The 19,710-nt window shown below is 39.9% G+C and overlaps 1 protein-coding gene across 5 annotated transcripts in view; it reads right to left on the bottom strand.

Moving 5' to 3' along the window:
- Nucleotides 1–16,816, bottom strand: part of MAPK8 (mitogen-activated protein kinase 8) — a 106,524-nt gene extending 89,708 nt beyond the window's left edge. For 4 of the 5 annotated variants that reach the window (XM_033130179.1, XM_033130177.1, XM_033130178.1 and 1 more), the window contains exon 1: nucleotides 16,649–16,816. The gene's annotated coding sequence lies outside the window, so the exon portion shown is untranslated. Of the gene's footprint in view, nucleotides 1–15,176; nucleotides 15,193–16,648 lie in introns of those variants that run through there. The other variant, XM_033130176.1, reaches the window with a different exon arrangement.
- Between the last annotated feature and the right edge of the window lie 2,894 nt (nucleotides 16,817–19,710).

The raw sequence follows: 19,710 nt of genomic DNA, 5'->3' as shown, positions 1-19,710 counted from the left end.
AAAATCTGATGATAATCCAATGGGCTTTCCTTTGTAGGTTACCGTCTTCTTTTTCCTGGCTGCCTTGAGGATTCTCTTTGTCGTTGATTTTAGACAGTTTCAATACAATGTGCCTTGGAGAAGGCCTGTTGGGCTTGAGGTAATTAAGTGTTCTATTTGCTTCTTGGATTCGAATATTCAGTTCTTTCCACAAGTTTGGGAAGTTCTCATCGACAATTTGTTTGAATATATTGTCTGTTCCCTTCTCTCTTTCTTCTCTTTCTGGTATGACCATTATTCTCATATTGCTCTTTCTGATGGAGTCAGAAAGTTCTTGTAGAGTTCTTTCATTTCTTTTAAGTCTCAAGTCTCTTTCTTCTTCCATCCGTGTCATTTTCAGGTTTCTATCTTCGATGTCACTGATTGTTTTCCTCCATCTGGTCAACTCTACTACCTAAACTGGCTATTTCATTCTTAATTTCTTCTATTGAGTTCTTAATCTCCAGAAATTCTATTTGGTTCTTTTTCAAAATTTCAATCTCTTTCGTAAAATGTTCATGTTGTTGTTTGATAGTGTTTCTGAGTTCACTGAACTGCCTTTCTGTGTTTTCTTGCATCTTGTTGAGTATTTTCAGAACTGCAATCTTGAATTCTCTGTCATTTAAGTCACATATTTCCATATCTTTAAGTTTCTTTTCTAGAGACTTTTCACTTTCTTTCTGAGCTGTCTTGTTGCCTTGGTTATTCATGGTAATTACTGATTTATTATTTCTCTTCCTAGACATCTACAGGAGTGGCTTCTGCAACAGGTTAATAGGAAGAGGTCTTTCTTTTGTTTCCAGTAATTGTTGGTAGAATGTTTTATTTTCTCTCCGACTGCAGCCTTTTTTTTCTCTCTCACACGGTAGTGCTATGTTTTCTCTGCATTATTCCAGCTTCTCATTCAATGGGGGGATTCCCTGGGAGATGGGCTTCTCCTCTGTTGAGTTTGCCCGGGTCACAAGACACAGTTTCTGTGTGGGTATGCGAAGAGCTTTTGAAGTTCCAAAGCTCTTCCTGCACCAGATTCAGAGCCAGTATGTTTCAGCAGCTCTGTTTCCTCCTGCAGGGATACACCCAGATAGGTGGGGACAGGGGTGGGGTGAGTTGTGAGAGATGGCCCAGAGCAATGGCAGCGACCACCACCACAGCCAGCCCTGCCTCCACAGCTCCCTCCCCTTTGGCAGAACTAGTTGGGCTGCGAATCTGTGCCTGCGGACCACAGTTCGCAGAACAGCAAATATTCTGTTCTTTTGATCTGACACTGCTACTGTTCCGCTTCTAGCACCCGGCAGGTGGGGGTGGGGGAGCTCTGGGAGGGCAGGGAGGGGGCGGCTTGTCTCAGTGCCTAAGGCTTCCGTTCTCTGCTCGGCAGTGAGCGTTTAAACCACCGTTTTCCACCTTCTTCCCTCAGTCTTTGTTCCGAGGTCTCTGTCATGAGCGTTGGGTTCAGCCGTGCTATATGCTGTCCCCTCAGCCCTGTGGGCCATAAGCGGAGCCCTAGCAGTCCGAGTTCTTCCCTTTCCCACAGCTGCGCTAGTTCCGCGATGCAGCGAACTTGGAGCACTGAGCTAGGTCTGCGTCCTGCACCTGTGCAGCCCTGTCTCCGCACTTCTCCCTTCCCTCCTCCCATGCTCGCATGATTCGCCCACCTTTAGTTGAATTCAGTAGTGGGCCTCTTCGTCTTGTCTGTCTGCTGTGCAGGGAGTCCTTTGTGGAGTTATAGCTGTTCAATTAGTTGTAAATTCTAGGAGAGATTTACACAGGCTCATCTCACGCTGCCATTTTGATGACATCTCTCTGAATGAAGACTTCTTAATGCCTCCTCCACAACATCTAGGATTCTACATCCTTATAACTATGACAATATCATGCCAATAAATATATCACCTGCCTTTATGTGTGACTGCCCTTTCTCACTCCTAATAAACATAAAAATGTTACCTTATCTTTCTCTCTCCCAAACGATATTTGCAAAAATATCATTTAGCCATTTGTTTCCTCCCTTCCTTCTCTTAATCCTGCTAGGGAAAATTCTCTAATAATTGCCCTAAGGTACATAAAATGAATATATAATGTTATATAAAGACAGTGGTACCCCAAATATCACCCTGATAAAAAACTAAAACCACATACAGAAGAATTTCAAATAGGGAATCTTACAGATAATGTCTTCATTAAGCTAACAAATTACTTTCCCTTATAATGGTGAACTAGGTATTTATAATTAGAACCAACTCTCCTACAAAGAGCAGTAAGAAAAACTGGACACTCCTTTCCCCCAGGCAAAATCAGAAAAATAAACAAACAAAAAGGCCTCCTTGAAGGCATCAAAGTGTTAACAAAGCAGTAAAAAAGAATGCAGGCTAACACCTTGGAGAATAAGGAAATCCTCAGAGGTGAGGCAGGCATCTGGGCTCCTTTTTCCCAGGGGGCAGCTGCTAACTCCATACAGGTGGCTGAGAAGCTGAGGTGAACTTTTCACAGATGTACAAGGCTGGGGGAGGTGGGATATGGGTAGGTTTTAACTATTGTGGGTAAGGGCCAAACAAAGCATTGAGGGAGGGAAACAGGGAGGCTCATAACACCCCTGGTTTTATGCTGGGACCCCAAAGAGTCATATCCTTAGGAGTAAAGAAAACATAAAATCCACAAACCTTTGCAGACTCTGGAGCCCAGCTTTGAAACATCTTCGTCTCTGACTGGATTAAAATGATCCAAAATTGCTAGTGCCACTCCTAGCCTCCTTCCAGAAGTATACAAAAATCCTTGCTGGAAGTAGATAACATCATTCCTAAACCTTAAATAATCTTTACAAGTGTTCATATAAAATGTCTTAATAAAAAATATCTAGGTGTACGCGACCAACACAACATAATAAAAAACTAAGTGACACAAAAGCCTATAGAAAAACACAGAGGATCAAGATAATCAAGTTATCCAATATAGACATGCTTAATATATTAAAAAAATATATTTTAATTGGGAGTCATTAAAGACTGGCCCAGTACAAAACTCTTCTAATTTCAAATTTTCAAATCATACTTAATTTCCTAATCCTTAAATTCACCTATTGATTCTTTAGGAATTCCCACAACTGTTCTAAACCCTCTGCTCCCTTAGGTACACACACACACACCCAAAAAGAATATTTTCACTTACCAAACTAATAAAAATCAGTTATCTGATCAAATCTGCCTACTGGTACATTCCCCAAGAGGGAACACATGCCATTATGTCAGCACAAGAGAGAGAACTATTGCAGGGAGCCACTGTAGCTCAAATCAGAGGGTTTTCAAGCATTTCACATCACAACCCAATACATACACATCTCTGTGCAGATCTACATATATAAGTATACTCAATTTAATTGAAACACAAATTTTAAAAAAATAATTCTTAGCTACAGTAATCAAGACCAGGTGACTGGCACAAGGATAGACATATAGATTAAGGACTAGAACTGAGAGTCCAGAAACCTCTGCCCCCCCACCCCCCTCTTTTAAAAAAGAATGCCCAGGCAGTCTGATAAGAAAGCACTGTATTTTCAACAAATAGCACTAGGACAACTGCACATCCATATGCAAAATAATGAAGTCAGACCCCTTCCTCACACCACACACAAAAAAATTAACTCAATAATGGACCATAGACCTAAACCTAAGAGCTAAAACTATAAAACTTGTAAGAAAACTCACAAGTCACCTTCCTATCCTTGAGATAGACAATGATTTCTTAGATAAAACTCCAAAAGCATAAGCAACAAAGAAATGGTAAGTTGGATTTCACTAAAATTAATCTTTTCTGTTGCAAATGATCCCATTAAGAAACTGAAAAGACAACCCCAATGTAGGAGAAAACATTTGCAAATCACATGTCTAAAGAGGGGCTTGTATCTATCTAGACTATATAAAGGATACTTACAACTTAATAAAAAATAAATACCCAATTTTTAAAATAAACATAGGATCTGAATAGCATTTCTCCCAAGAAACACAAAGCACATGAAAAAGATGATCAACATCATTAACCACCAGAGAAATGAGAATCAAAACCACAATGAGATACCACTTCATACCCTGTAAGATGGCTATATCAAAAGACAGACAATAACAGGCTTTCACAGGAGATGGAGAAATTGAAATCTTTGTAGCTTGCTAGTGGAAATGTAAAATGGTGCGGCCATTCTGAAAAAGTTTGGCAGTTCTTCAAAATATTAAACATTTAATTACCCACATGATCAGCAATTCCAATCCTGGGTATATACTCAAGACGACTGAAAACCTGTATCACAAAAATTTGTGCATGAATGATTGCAACAGTATTACTTATTATAACAAAATGCCCATCGAGTGAAAAATGGATAAAATGTGACATATCTGTACAGTGGAAAAGTAGACCATAAAAAGGAATGATTTGATGGAATAGTATTAGACTACAAAAGGAATTAAGTACTGATATATGCTACAAGATGACTGCAACTTGAAAACATTATGCTAACTGAATCTAGCGAGTCGCAAAACCCTGTAAACTGTATGATTCCATTTATATGAAATGCCCCAAATAGGCAAATCTATAAAGACAGCAAGTAAATTAGTGGTGGGCTAGAGCAAGTGGGGGTGTATGTGTGCAGGAATGGGCCGTGACTACTAATGAGTATAGAATTTCGTTCTGGAGTGACAAAATGTTCTAAAATTAGTATGTGGTATAGGTTGCATTAAGTCATAAATAAACCAAAAAAACTATTATGAGTTGTATACTTCAAATGGGTGAATTGAAATGGTATGTAAATTAAATTTCAATAAAGCTGTTAAAAAAATTTTAGCCCCTGGTTACTTGTAATAAACTCTGATATTTTCTATTTTGTTTCATTTAAAAATACACTAGTTCTGAGCTCTTAAGTTCATTCTACAACCCACTAATGGGTCATGACTGGCCATTTGAAAAACACTGCCATAGAGTCCTCTAGTAGAACTGATGCCCATCTTCTCCTGTTACCAAGACTAACCCCATTCCACCTCACATCCCATAAAAAGTTCAGCTCTTCCTGGTCATCAGCTATCATTTTCCAAGTTCTCACTGCCACACTGCTGTGTATATGCTCCATTTTACCCAAATCCTCATTCCTCTTAAGTCCTTTACTGGGCCTTCTGAAATTCCTAATTTGTGACAAAGCAAATTTAGCCAATTTAACACTACCTTTCCCGTTCCTTATTATCATCGACCCCCCTCCAATTCTTCCTCATTGATTCAGAATGTTAACAACTGGTTCACCATCTGTATCATTACTCTCCAGTCACCATCTGCTGGTTTCCCCATTCAGGGACACTGACTGATCCCTTTAACATGTCAGCCTGTTTAATTCATTGGCCTTCTCCTTTCCATAGATTTCCCCCTCAATGCCACCTCAGCAGCCCACTCCCAAGACCGTCCTGGGTATTATCATTGCCAGAAACTATTATACCTGTCAAATCTCCATTTTAAGCATTCCACTCTGACCACCACATTCAACCCTTACTTCACTTCATTCCACCAGCCCCACTCCCACAATTCTAACTGAAATTTCCAATACATGGATGCTATCACTTCCTTACTATCTATCTTTACTTCACCTCCTTTCCTGTTCATGTTAGATTTCATGATTCATCACTTCTCTAAGCATTGTCTTTAAAAAGCCCACATTTCCCTTATCCTTTTTCCTACATTTATCTGTCCTAGTTTTATGTTAACTTGGCTGGACTACAGTCCTGTTATTCAATCAGACACTAATCTAAATGCTGCTGTGAACGTATTTTGCAGATGCGATTAACATCCACAATCAGCTGACTTTAAGGAAAAGGAGACGACCCTCAATGATGGGCCTCCTCTAGTCAGTTGAAAGGCCTGGGAGCAAAACTGATTTCCCCGAGGAAGAGGAAATTTTGCTTAAAGACTACAGCATCAGCTCTTACCCAAGAGGAATTTTCCTGCAAGACTGCCCTACAGATTTACAATTTGTCGGCCCCCATAATTATGTAAGCAAATTCCTTGAAATTTCTCTCTGTATGCACACATACATATGTATCTCCTACTGACCCTGTTTCTCTGGAGAACTCTGACTGATACACATGGCAAAACTCACCCCAGAGGAATCCAACCATCTGCCTTATCTGTGCTTATATCTAACCAGTTAAATAATGTTGGGGAGGGGGGGAAATCACAAAACCAGGCTGACTGATACCATTTTAAATGAACAATTTCAAACCGTAAATTAACATTAACTCTTGGCAAACTGCTTCAAACTTCCCACACCCCAGTCCCCCTGTGCCCCTATCAGTATCATACTTCACTGAGAAAACAGAAACAGGAGAGAAAATGAAAGCCAGGATATGCCTTCATCTTTCACCCACCATACCTCCTTGCACACACTTTCTGCATCCCTCCTGTTTCATGGAAGCCTTCTCTCTAACAAAGGCCAATCTCGCTACTGGCGCTCTCCATTCCCTTTCCCATATATTCTCCTCTTCACGGGCTGGACCCCACATTTTCCTTTACCAACTGATTTCTCTGTTCCATTCACAGCTAATCTTTAAAAAGTTGTCTATATACACTGTGTCTGGACTTACTCATTTCTAATTCACTTAAAAAAAATCATCCAATGTTTTTTAATTGATTTCAGTTTGGTTTCCTTCTCTGCGTTTTAATAAAACCCATCACGGTCACTAACAATTTCCCCCATAATCTCTCTGTGCCTGCTTCCTCGTCTATCAAACTGGTAAAAACAGTATAACAGTGTCTACCTCATAGTGTTGTGTGATATTTAAACAATTTAACATATGTAAAGCACTAGAACAGTACCTGGTATGTGAAAAGCACTGAGTTAAGCATTAGCTATATTATATTATTACGATATTCTGGATTCTTGTTTTCCCTTGGTTCTGATTTTTTATTTCTAGCTTATTCGACAACATGTGAGTCCCTGAATAGTAAACTACCTTAGATTTGGGGGGGGGCAGAGATAAGAGGAAAGAGACAGAAAAATAAACTATGAAATCTCCCATTAAACAATGACATCCCTACTGAATTTCAGCCAAGTACCACATAATTTCATAAGAATGAACTCCTTCAAACCCAACACCCAAACCAAACTCTCTCTCTCTACCCCTCACTCACCCCCATATTTTCTTGACTTGCAGATTTTTGCCAGTATCACTTTTCTAAGTGTAAGTCCCTCCAGTCCAAATTCATTCACTTTTCATTTCTATAGAGTATGATCCTCTACCTTGATTATATTTGCTTCCAGGCATCAGACTAAGTTCTTTTTCCGAGAATCGCCTCTGTGTGCCATGCAGACAGAAAACAACCTGTATGTAATTACTAAGTAAGAGACAAGGAAGCTAATTACTAATTCTGCATTTACTGTCAAATGATCACTAACTGGTCTATTTGCATTCTGAAAACTACAATTCAAGTTTATTCACATTAATGTTAAAGTGAAACCCTCACACTACTCTACTCCCATAACTCCTCCCCAATTTCACTTATTATTCAAAATATTTAAATACTCAGCAGATACACAGATATTTTGGTTCTTGTTTTACCTGTTGTGGTGGAAAACTATGATGTTTTAAAAATCACTGCTACCAGTGCAGTAAGACACTAGGGGTGTAAAAGTTGGGAGAGGGGAGGTACAAATTGGAGTAAGTAAAAAAGGATGGCATGATTTATATCTGAAAAAAAAATCAACTACAGAACTATTACAAATAATAACAGAATTTAAAAGGGAGTTTATTTAAATACAAATATTAATTAATATGCAAAATAAACAGATTTCTTATATACAACCAGGTAGAAGAAAAATGGAAGATTCCATTTCTAACAGCAAGAAAAATAAATTTAGAAAACTTAAATATATAAAGTTAATAGCAAAAAACTTTAAAATGCAATTAGGAACCCCAATAGAGGCTTGAACAAATGAAAAGGTAGTTTTCCACATTCTTGGATAGAAAGACACAACACCAAAAAGCTTTCAATTCTCCTATAACTAGAAAGAAAATCTTAATGGCAAATTGAATCCATGTGATGTAAGTTAATCATGGTAGGGGTGGAGGAGAAGGACATACAAACTTGAAGAGGGCATGAGAAAGTTTTCCAGGTGACGGTCACATAAGCCTTGATCTGGTACTTAAATATACATACACACACACACACACACACACACACACATATATAAAATACATACATACATATGCAAACCTTCATTGGGCCATAAAGTCAAAGTTTGTGCATCTCACTGTATGTAAATTTTACCTCAAAATAAACTAAGTGATCTCAACAGAAGTGGCAACTAGATGGATTGATTCTAAAAGTTCATATAAAATAAACAGGATAAAAGCCAGAAAAGATCCTGTAAAAGAAGAGAAATGAAAGAGAATTAGCCCTAACAGAAACCAGTAGAAAATACAATAATTAAAACAGGATGGCTTGGTTCCCAAATGGGCAGATGAGTCACTGGATCAGAAATGGTCTCAAATACATATGGAAATTCAGTACATTATAAAGGTAGTATTTCAAATCTGTAAGTCAAAAAAGTGGATTATTCGGTATATAATGTTGGGACACCTGGATGGTCCTCTGGTGAAAAAAATAAGGTTGAACTCATACATCATACCTTACCCCAGAATAAATTCTAAATAAGTAGAAGAATTAAAAATACAAAAAGAGAGAAGAAACCATAACAGTATTAGAAAAATAACATTTGAGAATTTTTACATAATCTTGAATTAGGGAAAGACTTTCTAACCATGACATATAACTTAGAAGTCAGTAAAGACTGGTAAACTTAACTACTGAAAAAGAAAAAAATTAGCATGACAAAGTCATCATAAACAAATTTCAAAGGCAAACCGTAAATTGGGAAAAATATTTCCAAAAAATAGCATAGAGTTATTTTTCCTAATTTAAAAATAAATCCTACAAATCTAAGAAATAACAACACAGATGGAAAAAAAACAGGCAAGGATATGGACAGTACACACGTATACACACACACACACACACACACACAAATCATGGCTAATTTCACTTCTAACGGCAATGAAGAAGCAGGCATCCTTACACAGTGCTGGTGAATGTAAGTTGGAACCTTGACATATGACACTTTGGCAACATCTATCAAAATTATAAATGTACTTACACTACCATCACCTAGCAATCCCATTTCTGGGAATGCATCCTATATATCTCTATACAAGTGCAAAATGATATATGTACAAAGTAATCCATTGCACCATGGCTTTTAATAGCAAAAGAGTGAAAACAACCTAAATGGACATAAGAGGGGATAGTTAAGTAATTGTTAAACCTGTATAATGGTATTAAGGACTGAAGCTCTAATCCCTGGTATTTGGAGGTAGGACTTTGGGAGGTAATTATATTTACAGGAGACCATAAGCATGGGACTCATGATGTAATTAGTGTTATAAAAAGAAAGAGAGCAGAGCACTCTCTCTCTCCATGTGAGCATACACTAAAAAGGTGACATCTGCAAGCCAGGAAGATCTGAAGATCTGGAACCAAATCTCTAGGCATATTGATCTTGGACTTCTCCCAGCCTCTAGAACTGTGAGAAACAAATGTATGTTGTTTAAGCCACCTAGTCTATGGTATTTTGTTATAGTAGCCCAGGCTGAGACAAATGGTATACCATGAAGGTGTCAAAAAAAAAAAAAAGGCATGTTATTTATGTGCTGATATGACTAATATGGTATCATCTCTAAGCTATATAGTTAACTTAAAAACAAAAGGGTAAAGGGTAATGTGCATGGTATGCAATAATTTAAATAAAAAAGGGGCGGGGGAGAGCAGAGGACATACATTATACATTGTATGATACCCAATCCCTCATTGGCTATCTGAAATCCATAAGCCTCTGAAAAATATTTTTGTAAGTTTAGTACAAACCTATTTGGTGTCAAAACCTGACAAAAAAATTCTACAAGACTATGTATGATCTTTATTTATCCTACTTATTGTACTATTTATGCTTTTAATACAGAAATATTAATGTGTTTGATTATAGGATACTATTCCATCTAGGGATTTTGGATAATATAGTAGATGTATTTATATTACCTTTCCCTTCCCTATCCCCGCAAAAACCCTAAACTTCAATTCTGAAATACATCCAGACCGAGGGCTTTGGACAAGGAATTATACACGTATATCTGTATTGACCTGCACGTACATAAATTATCTTTGGAAGGATTCACAGGAAACAACACCGTTTCCATGTAGAAGAATTGGATGGCTGCACAGAGTAGAAAAGAAACTTTTTACTGTGTATCTTTTTAAATATTTGGAATTTTGAATCGAAGTGAATACACCACTAAATCAAAAGCTAAAGAAACTGTAAATAAAATCACTAAAACCTTTTCATTCTCAATAGTAACAAAGCCAGATGTTTTAGTGTTTATTTGTTTTGATGATAAAGTGACCCTTTCTTAAGTCACAGGGCAATCTATACAATGGTGGCTTTCCTTTATCTCACTATTGCTTGACCCAAATGGCATTTAAGAGAGTCTCCTTCTCAGGAGCAAGTCAGGGAACGGTGAGTTTCCTCCACCATGAACAGCTTTTAGGAAACAGTAATATAGGTAGATGTTTTTGATGCTTCTTGCTAAGGAAAGCAGATATGCTTGGCTGTTTTTCAGTGTCCTCAGAAATATTTTGGGGCTTGGGCCACTCAGTAACAGGGAGCAATGAAGGCCCACCTCTAAATATTAGAATAAGTCATAAGAAAATGCTGCTAGCATAGGTCTAGTTTTAAGTGTTCAGAGTTTCAATACAGAAAAGTTTGAGGACTTCTATAAGTATTTGAGTAGCATCTTTCCTAGTATTCTGCTTTCATATTTTGCATATACTTATTTTGATACCTTGTGTTCCAAAATGGATTTGAGGTGACCAAAAGGTCTGCCTTTTCTTATGATTTAGATTTTGACTAATCTGTACCACACTCTCAAATTTAACCAAAAATTAGGATACAAGACATCTTGTTTTTTTGTTGTTTATCTAGTTAGTATATTTTAAAAGGAGGGGCTGTTTTTCTTTTCTGGTGTCCCCAGAAATATGTTAGGGCTTGGGCCTCTCAGCAATCAGAGATTCATGGCCCCAAATGCCCCAGTGTCCAGCTATCAGGCCTGACGACTAAAGAAATTCCTCAGGAAGAGCCTGGCAATATTTGGTTCCTTGTGTCAGGACATAAATGCACTTGTGTTTGTCCTTATCTCCCACGAAGTTATACTCACTGAAAGCAGAGACTGACTTCTATTTCCTACGCCCTCACATCACTTAGTATCTGGATCGGTATAGAATGCTTTCTCAATAAATATTTCCTGTGCAAAGCCAGCATCATTTCATAGTTGCTGTCTTCCAAGGAGCGAATTTGATGTATCGATATAACTATAGAAACACTACACAAAAAACTTAGAAAAACAGAAAAGATAGTATTTCCAGATGGTACTAATAAATAACTTCCCTCTTTTTTCTAGACCTCTAAAAAATGCTCAGTGAACTGTTGTGGTAACCCGGTGTGGTTACCCGGTCTCTGACAAATGTGCAATCTTCACATAGAGTCAAAGATCACAATAAGATTAAATTTAAAAGATGAGAGCATTCCACTTTCTTCAAATGCGGGTACACGATAAAGCTATTCCCAGCTCCTGGACTCCCATTCCTTTAGATATTTGTTAAAATAAACCAAGGAAAGCTAAGGCAATTCTCTGCAGTAGAGAAATGTAAAGTGGAAGAACAACTTTGTATCAGAGAATGTAGCATTCTCTGCTTTTGGAACATTTCCAATTTTTAAGGCAGAAAGGATTACTGACTGATCCAAATGGTAAATCATTTCAGTCAATTCAGATTAGATGAGACAATCAAATTTTAAATAAACCCCCAGAGATGCAGAGGAAAGTATTCTGGAGAATTCGAATGTATACTGTACATCAAATTGATTTTTAAATTTATTTGGCATCTTGCCTTTGTTCCAAGTTAAAAATAAGAAGTGATAACAATAGCCAAAATTTCCTGAATACTTACAGCTAGCGTTCCAGGCACTGTACATGCGGTACCTTATTTAAACCTCACAGCCGTATGAGATTATGTGCTATTATTATTCTCATTTGACAGATAATAAAACAGGCCAAAAGATGTTACATAATCTGAACTAGCCAATGCCATATAGATTTAGAGCGTGGACTGGAACTCAGGGCTGACCCTAACGCACATGCTAGCAACCACTATTAAATTTGGGTTCTTTCTAAAGAATTCGTAGATTTTAACCAAACCTAATATACTACCAAAAGGTAAGAGAAAATACAGACATATATTTGTGCTATATGTCTAACCCACCACCTTGAAAAAGAATAGTAGCTAGTAAGTTTTCTAAAAGGCATTATCAAACTCACATATAATTTTAAAAACTGAATTTCAATGAAATGTGACATGCCCAGAGATTTGGGATAGATAGTTGTTTGGGGGAAGACTTCTCATAAATCTTTTAAAAGAACAAAAAGTCACTGTTTAGATATGCCTTAAGTCCCATCCCTGATCATAAGCTTCTTGAGGCTAATAATAAATTCTTCATTTTCACATCTGTGAGAACAGCCTCTGAGAGCAGTCTGGTTAGTAAGCATGATGCTGTGGAATGCATAAAATCTACTCTTGAAAGAACTCCTAGCTTACAGTGAAGCTTTTGTTTCTTAAGTATGAATATTACAGAAAACAGTTGTCTCTTAACAATTTAATCTGCCTCTTAAAATGACAAAATGTCTAACTTTCATTGCTGTTTTTGACATGGGATTCTGATTATCACGCAAGAAGGCTCTTTTTGTCTCAGTATGTTTCCTGATGAACTACCTATCTGCGGAACAGCCTTTCTATTAAAAAGAGTTCCAACGGCCTCAGAGTTCTAAACCCAAAAAGGTTAAACAATTTGTCTAAGGCTCTGGAGCTGGTTGAGAAAGTCCAGAGATAGAACTGAGAAGTGAACCCAGGTCTGATTCCTGGACAGATTTAGTTCCACCTTCTGCCCTGAATGACATATAGCTCTTATTTCAATACTGGCATCACCTTTTAGGTAGTCAAGTCTGTTGACTCAGAACTCATTTCTGAAATCAAAGTTCAAGTTAATCTGCATTAGAATAAGACAAAGTTTCTAAATGTTCATGTAAAGAACTCATGACTAAGACAATAAGCATCACAGCTCACTGAAATAGGCAAATGATTCATATCTAAAGCTATGTGGCTATAAAGAATTCCTTGCACTACATGAATCAGAAAGGCTACTATCCATACCATTGACTTGACCGGAGACCTCTAGAGACCTGACATCTCAATGTCAGACATCACTGTGTACTTCTACAGGTGCCACAAAGTATCTCAACTATCTAGATGACTACAATACATCAAAACTCAATTCAATGACAAAGGAGACTTACAAGAATCTGGCTTCTTTCAACAACCTCTTAATTACCACTAGGATAGTTTGACTAGTAAATTAACAACAAATTACTTTGTTTCACTGAGCATTAAGTGTCTTCACAAGGTCATTTCCATGATATTAGGCATTGAGCAAATAGTTACGATTCTAATGTTATTAATTTTGGTAAAACGTATTCTTAATTTCCTTTCCAAGTGGCCTTTCTCCCAGGACCTATAGAAGTATGAAACATGGGTTCCTACTCTGCCAGGACACTTAAAGTGAACCATTTTCAATCTCATTAATGGAATGTACTTACTAACAGAATTAATGCTATCTCTTCCTTTTAACATAATTTAGAATGGAATGGGAGACTAGGGCTAGTGAGTACGGGGATTTCTTCTTGGAGTGACGAAAACGTTCCGGAATTAGTGGTTATCAATGCATAACTTTATGAATATGTTAAAAACCATGATGCACACTCTAAAAGGGTAAATTTTATGGTATGTAAATTATATCTCAATAATGCTGGTAGTCTTAAAATCAAAATTTAGAAAACAAAACAAAAAAGCTCTGGTTTGACAAAGAGCCCGACAGTGAGCTACTGCCAAAGGATTTGTATCAATAACACTTACTGGAATCGGACATACCTTAATTAGGAAAAGCAATAAAAGTTTCGTATCTTAAGATTTTCATCGCTTATTCTATAAAATATAATTTTCTTATTTCTTGATTTGTTCCATACATCAGATAATAAGTTCACTCCTAATTCTTTCAAATCCAAAACAAATTCTAAAATTTATTACATAGTGAATGTAAAAGAGATATAACTTGGACAAACTGATATTATTTTGAGTTTTAGGCCCATATGCTCCACCAATAGTATTTAAAATAAAGGAAGATTTAAAATAAAACATTTCCAACAAACATTTCTAAAATGTTATTAGAAATTAAACATTTCTAATAAAATTTTGATGCAACCTATTTCCTTTGTTCTACCTTTTCCACTTAAAGGAGTCATCAGAAACTTTTCAAATGATATTCTCAGAAGGATAAATGCAACCATTTTAGACCTCTATTGAAATATCACTGTGTGTGTGTGTGTGTGTGTGCGCGCGCGCGCGTGCGCGTGCGCGCGCTTGTGTGTGTACACACACGCGCGAGCGATATATACACAGGGTTTCCAGGTGGGAATTCCCACCCGTTCTCAGGAATTTTTTTTGCTTTCTCATTCCCGAATTCTGAGAAAAGTTGGTCGGGAAATCAGGAAAATCGGCTCCTTGAACCTAGGCGGTTGGCAGTATCGGTGTCACCGATTCATGGTGGAGAACAGAAACCAGTTTATATCTTGGGATTCTGGACCAGGGAAGCAAAAAAAAATTCCTGAGAACGGGAGGGAATTCCCACCTGGAAACCCTACATATACACAGATACACACATACATACACACATTTTAGACAAGGTTTTATTTTAGGATAGTGAATGGTTTAGCAGTGATAAAAACAAAACTGATACTGAAGTTATTCAAAAGCCACTACCGTCTTGACCTATATATGAACTAATCATTTAGCGATTTGGAAGTGATAGTTTGCATGAGGCTCCCAAAACTTTACAGAGAAAATTAAAATTTTTTAAGGCTTGATTTTAAATATTATCAGTTGTAAAGAGCTTTTCATCAATCTGACTTTTACTGAACACTTACTATATTCCAGGCTGGGTGCTGGAGACACAGATACAACATAGGTCTGTCCTTAAGTCCCATTTTGACTGCTTGCTTTTGTCAGGCACAGCACTAAATACGTTCACTTACAGCATCTGACCTCCTAGGCTTAACCCACAGCGAGGAAATCTGAGGTAAACATTAAAAATGACTGTAAGGCTATACAGCTGTAAGATTAAAAAATTAAATTTGAAAATGAATAAAAACTGTTGTACATTTAGATCAAACCTAGCTCTACTTCCTAATATAACATGCTACTAGAAGTTCCACATCTACTGCTAAAAAGTATTAAAATTACCCAGAGTATCAGTACTTTCTTTAACACACATCACTTATATAATCGCTTTATTTAAAGGTACATCTACTATATTTCAGTCAAAGCATTTTCTATCTTTAAAGGATATCTCTCTTTACCTTCAAACTCTTCATCAGGGTACACGACTGAACAGTTGCTGAATGAATGAATAAATGATAGAATGAATGAATGAAATAAACAGATGTTCTAATTGACAAGGAGGTACTTGTTAAAACACAATGGACTGACAGAACAGAATTCTACTGGAAAGATCATTGAATTTCAGAGGTAAAAATAGTAACCACTGGACATTGTCTGATACCATGCAGTCAACATGTTATTAAGTTCACAGTAAACATCTGATGGGGAACTTCCAGAAATTAAAATGAAAAGTGTTCATTGCAATACTTTAAAACGGACTTGGATCCGCCATCTAATAATTGGAAACATTAAGTGAAAGACAAAGAGATGAGAGGGTGGGATGAAAAAGTCAAAAGGTCACCATCGAGTGACCCTCATGAGAAATGCGCGCTGACCACCGTAGCTCGCGCGGAGCTGGATGGACACCTCCCGCTCAAACCACGGGCCGGGGCTGCCCCTCGCAGCCCAGAGCTGAAGGCCACCCCAGCCTTTCCTCGGCGGCGCTGCCTGTGTTCGCCCTGAACGTTAGCACAAAGAAACCACCGAGAAACAAAACACGGTCTCCGTGGAGGACAGGCAGGCGTTGGGACCCGGTGACCTGAACGCTCTCCGCGACTGCCCACCGCCGGCGGAGGCAGCCAGGGCGCGGCGGGCCGCCAACGCGCCTCGGTCCCGACCTTCGCCGAAGTGTTTCAGAACTTGCCACCCACCCCCGCTCCTTTTCCCCTCCAGACGTGGACACGAGACCTGCGCGAGGACAGACGGGCGGAGCTGGGGCGGCGGAGCCGGGGGCGAACCGCCAGGGCGCGCCAGGGTCCCGCAGCCCCACGCCCCCTGGCCCGCCCCGCCTCCCCGGCCGCTATTGTTCCCGCGCGGCCCCCGCTCGCCGCGCGTCCCCCGCGCGCTCCCGCTCCCACTCCCCGGAGGGGGTCACGGCTGAGAGGAAGGCGTCGGCACAATAACATAAACACGGCGGGGCCGCCGGCCGACCTGGTCCCCCGGCGCCCGCCGCACTCACCCGGCAGCGCACCGAACGGCGACAGGAAAGCCCGCCGGCGGGGACCGGTGCCGTCCGGGCGGTCGCAGCGGCCGTTACCCAGCGTTGCTCGCGGCTCTGCGATCCCGGCCGCGTCGTCCGGCCTCGGCCGCTCCGCTGAGTAACAGGGACGCGGGCCGTCACCGCGCACGCCCGCTCACGTCATCGCGCAGGGCACCGCCCCTGCGCCATGCGAGCAGCCGCGGGGCGGGGCAGCCCCGGGGCCCGGATTGCGGGGGCGGGGCCCGCAGTCTGGGGGCGGGGCTACCCTAGGGGGCCGGGAGGATTAGCGGAGGTCGCCTGAAGGAGGAGCTGCCGGAGAGCCTCTGAGAGCGTCGAGTGAGGGGCGTGGCGGGGAACCGTAGGGGGCGGAGCCCTGATCCTGGCACGTGGCGGCGCGTGGCCAGGCCGCTCAGCAACGGGCCTGGGGCGGTACGCTAGTCTGAGCCCAATCCTTTGGGGCTCTTCTCCCCAGGATTTGGAGGTCAGATGTGCTTAGACCAAACCGGCTGGTGGAGCAGGCACACATGTAAGAGATGAAGAGCTCATTGCCTTGACAGACAATATATTACATTGTAAGGACAACTGCCCCGGGCCCAGCACCCCACAAGCAAATAAATGTTCTCCTCAGCCATCTGAAAAAGCTGCCCCCTATTTTCCTAAAGTCCACCTTCTACCAGATTCCGTGCACTACCCTATTTGTCTCTGGGCCCCACAAAGCGAGTGTACGTTAGTTATCGAAATAACAGACAAGCTTTTAAATATCCAACAATGGGTGGAAATCTGTTCAAATGACACACACCCATGCAATAGAATGCATTTTAGCCATGTAAATGTGATGTGTTCAAGGAATTGCTAAAAAGAAACTGTTCATAATAGATTAAGAGAAAGAAACAAGTCTATATTCATAAAATTATCCTACTTATATACTATGTATACATAGAAAAAACCTAGAAGGAAATCTGCCAAATTATTTTAACAGTAGTTCATCATTGAACTGTGGAATAAAAGGTGAATTGGTTCTCTTTTAAACTTTGGATATTTTTTTCATGGTTTCCAAATGGAACAGTTTATGTTAATAATCAGAAAAAAGTGTGTTATTTTAATGATGAATAAATAATGAACGTAAATATTTGTTGAATAAATTAGTGAATTCAGAGAGTATCTTCTCCCATGTCATGTTGGGCTGGCCTGTTTCCAGTGATTCTGAAGTGGAACATAAATGGAACATTGAATGGCCAATGAAAAGGATGAACCTGTGAAGGAGCTTCCAGGGAGGTAGAAGGAAAAAGAGAGTCAAGAAGAAAAGAGTGATCAATAACATCAAATATAAAAGGAGGCCTGGAAAAAAAAAAAAAAAAGGAGGCCTGAAATCCTGGTGTACTGAGATCTGGAAGTGGATTAGAATGGGCTAAGAAATGAATGGGACATGAGAAAACGGAGGCAGTGGAAATGGATGAATTAGGCAGTGAAAAAAGATGCCAGGATACTTTACATCTGATAGAAAGACTCTGTTGAGAGGGAGAGGTAGCATACAAGAAGCATGAGTGTAAGTTTCCTGGAGGAGTGTGTGTGGGGGAGGTGGGAGGGTATAATTGGACACCCAGGTGGAAGCATCAGCAAGTACTTCCTACTTCCCACCTGACAATGTTAAAGACCTGGAGGTGACAAAAGACAATATCATAGGGTCGTTGTGAAGTGAGTGGTGTTGCAGAACAGAGTTCCTGAGTTTTATGCCCAGTTCTGTAATGCTACTCACAGCCTCTCATTCAACAGGGAGAGTTTCTGAGTTAGCTTCAGCCTGCTACTGTCATCTCCCAATTACCTACATCTAGAACGGACATCCTGCGTGTTTATGTATGTATGTGTGCATGTGTATGATTCCAGAAAACATTCATTGCTTGTGATTGAATGTAATCATCTCTGATATTCTGCAAAGGCAAAATGCTTTTTGTAACCCAGATGTGGCTCTGGGCCTCCTTCTTCCTTCTCATGTCATAGTTCCTTGTTAACCTATTATGGTTCCCTGTGAGCCTTTTGGGTGCAGACTCAGAAAAAGAGGAAGAGCTAAGGAATTCAGGTTTATTTGCCTCTTATCCCAGGGGAGTTGTCTTGGGGAAAGCTGGTCCTTGGGTCTTTCTGAGGCTGGGATGGGGGAAGGCGGGAAGGGAACACTGTAGGCCCCTTAAACCCATTCTCTGCTGGAGCCCTGAGAGATGGTCAAGAAGAGGTCGCACCCTGTCCAGAGCACTTCCCTTGTCATTCTCTGCAGACCACACACACACTGAATTGCAGTGGAGTTGAGACTTTAGCTAAGGTCTCAGGTGCATCTCACACCCAGCTGTTCAAGGGTGCAGAAACCAAAATTTGAAACTTTATTTCACTTCCTAGTTTCTTGACCTCATTCCAAAGAAGGGGAGTCGGGGAGGGGGGCTTACTAAGGCCTGCTGAAGGGCATCTCCAAGGACACCTCTAACTTTCTGACCCCACTTTCACCACCCTCCTCCTTCAGCCTTGCTTTCAAGTCAACCCATCTGTTTTCCCAACCATGACCTTACAGTCTACTTCTGCATCCATAGGAGGAATAGGTTCAGCTCTTCAGTTAATCACCCTCTGACTCTGAGGTGCTCTTTAGGGCTTGTTCAAGGCAGAGCCTGCTGACTTCAGAGAGAGCAGCTCTGTCTCTGGTTGCATGAGTAGAGGAAAGATGAGTGCTCATGTTGTAAATTATCTTTTCAACTGCAAGAACGATGGCTTATTTCATCGGGAGTACAACAGAATCAAAAATGACCAGAGTTCCTCAGTCACACCTTGAACAAAAAAATGTGAAGGTAGAAGTGGGTGGCTCTCTGATTTGAACTTATAAGTAGTACCCCCTTCTTCGTTTGGGCTTCCTCCTTCTCCTTCACCCCCATATGCACACATGGCTTCCAGGTAAACACAAGAGAGAGACAAACCAACTAGTGAAGCCTATAGATTGAGTACACATGCATGTTTTCATGGGAAAAAAATGGTCAGCATTTATTCCTCTAAGATGGTCTCAA

This window comes from Rhinolophus ferrumequinum, chromosome 16 (assembly GCF_004115265.2).
Source record: "Rhinolophus ferrumequinum isolate MPI-CBG mRhiFer1 chromosome 16, mRhiFer1_v1.p, whole genome shotgun sequence".
Lineage (NCBI taxonomy): Eukaryota > Metazoa > Chordata > Mammalia > Chiroptera > Rhinolophidae > Rhinolophus > Rhinolophus ferrumequinum.
Note: the sequence above shows the minus strand (reverse complement) of the source record. Positions and strands in the feature narration are given on the sequence as shown.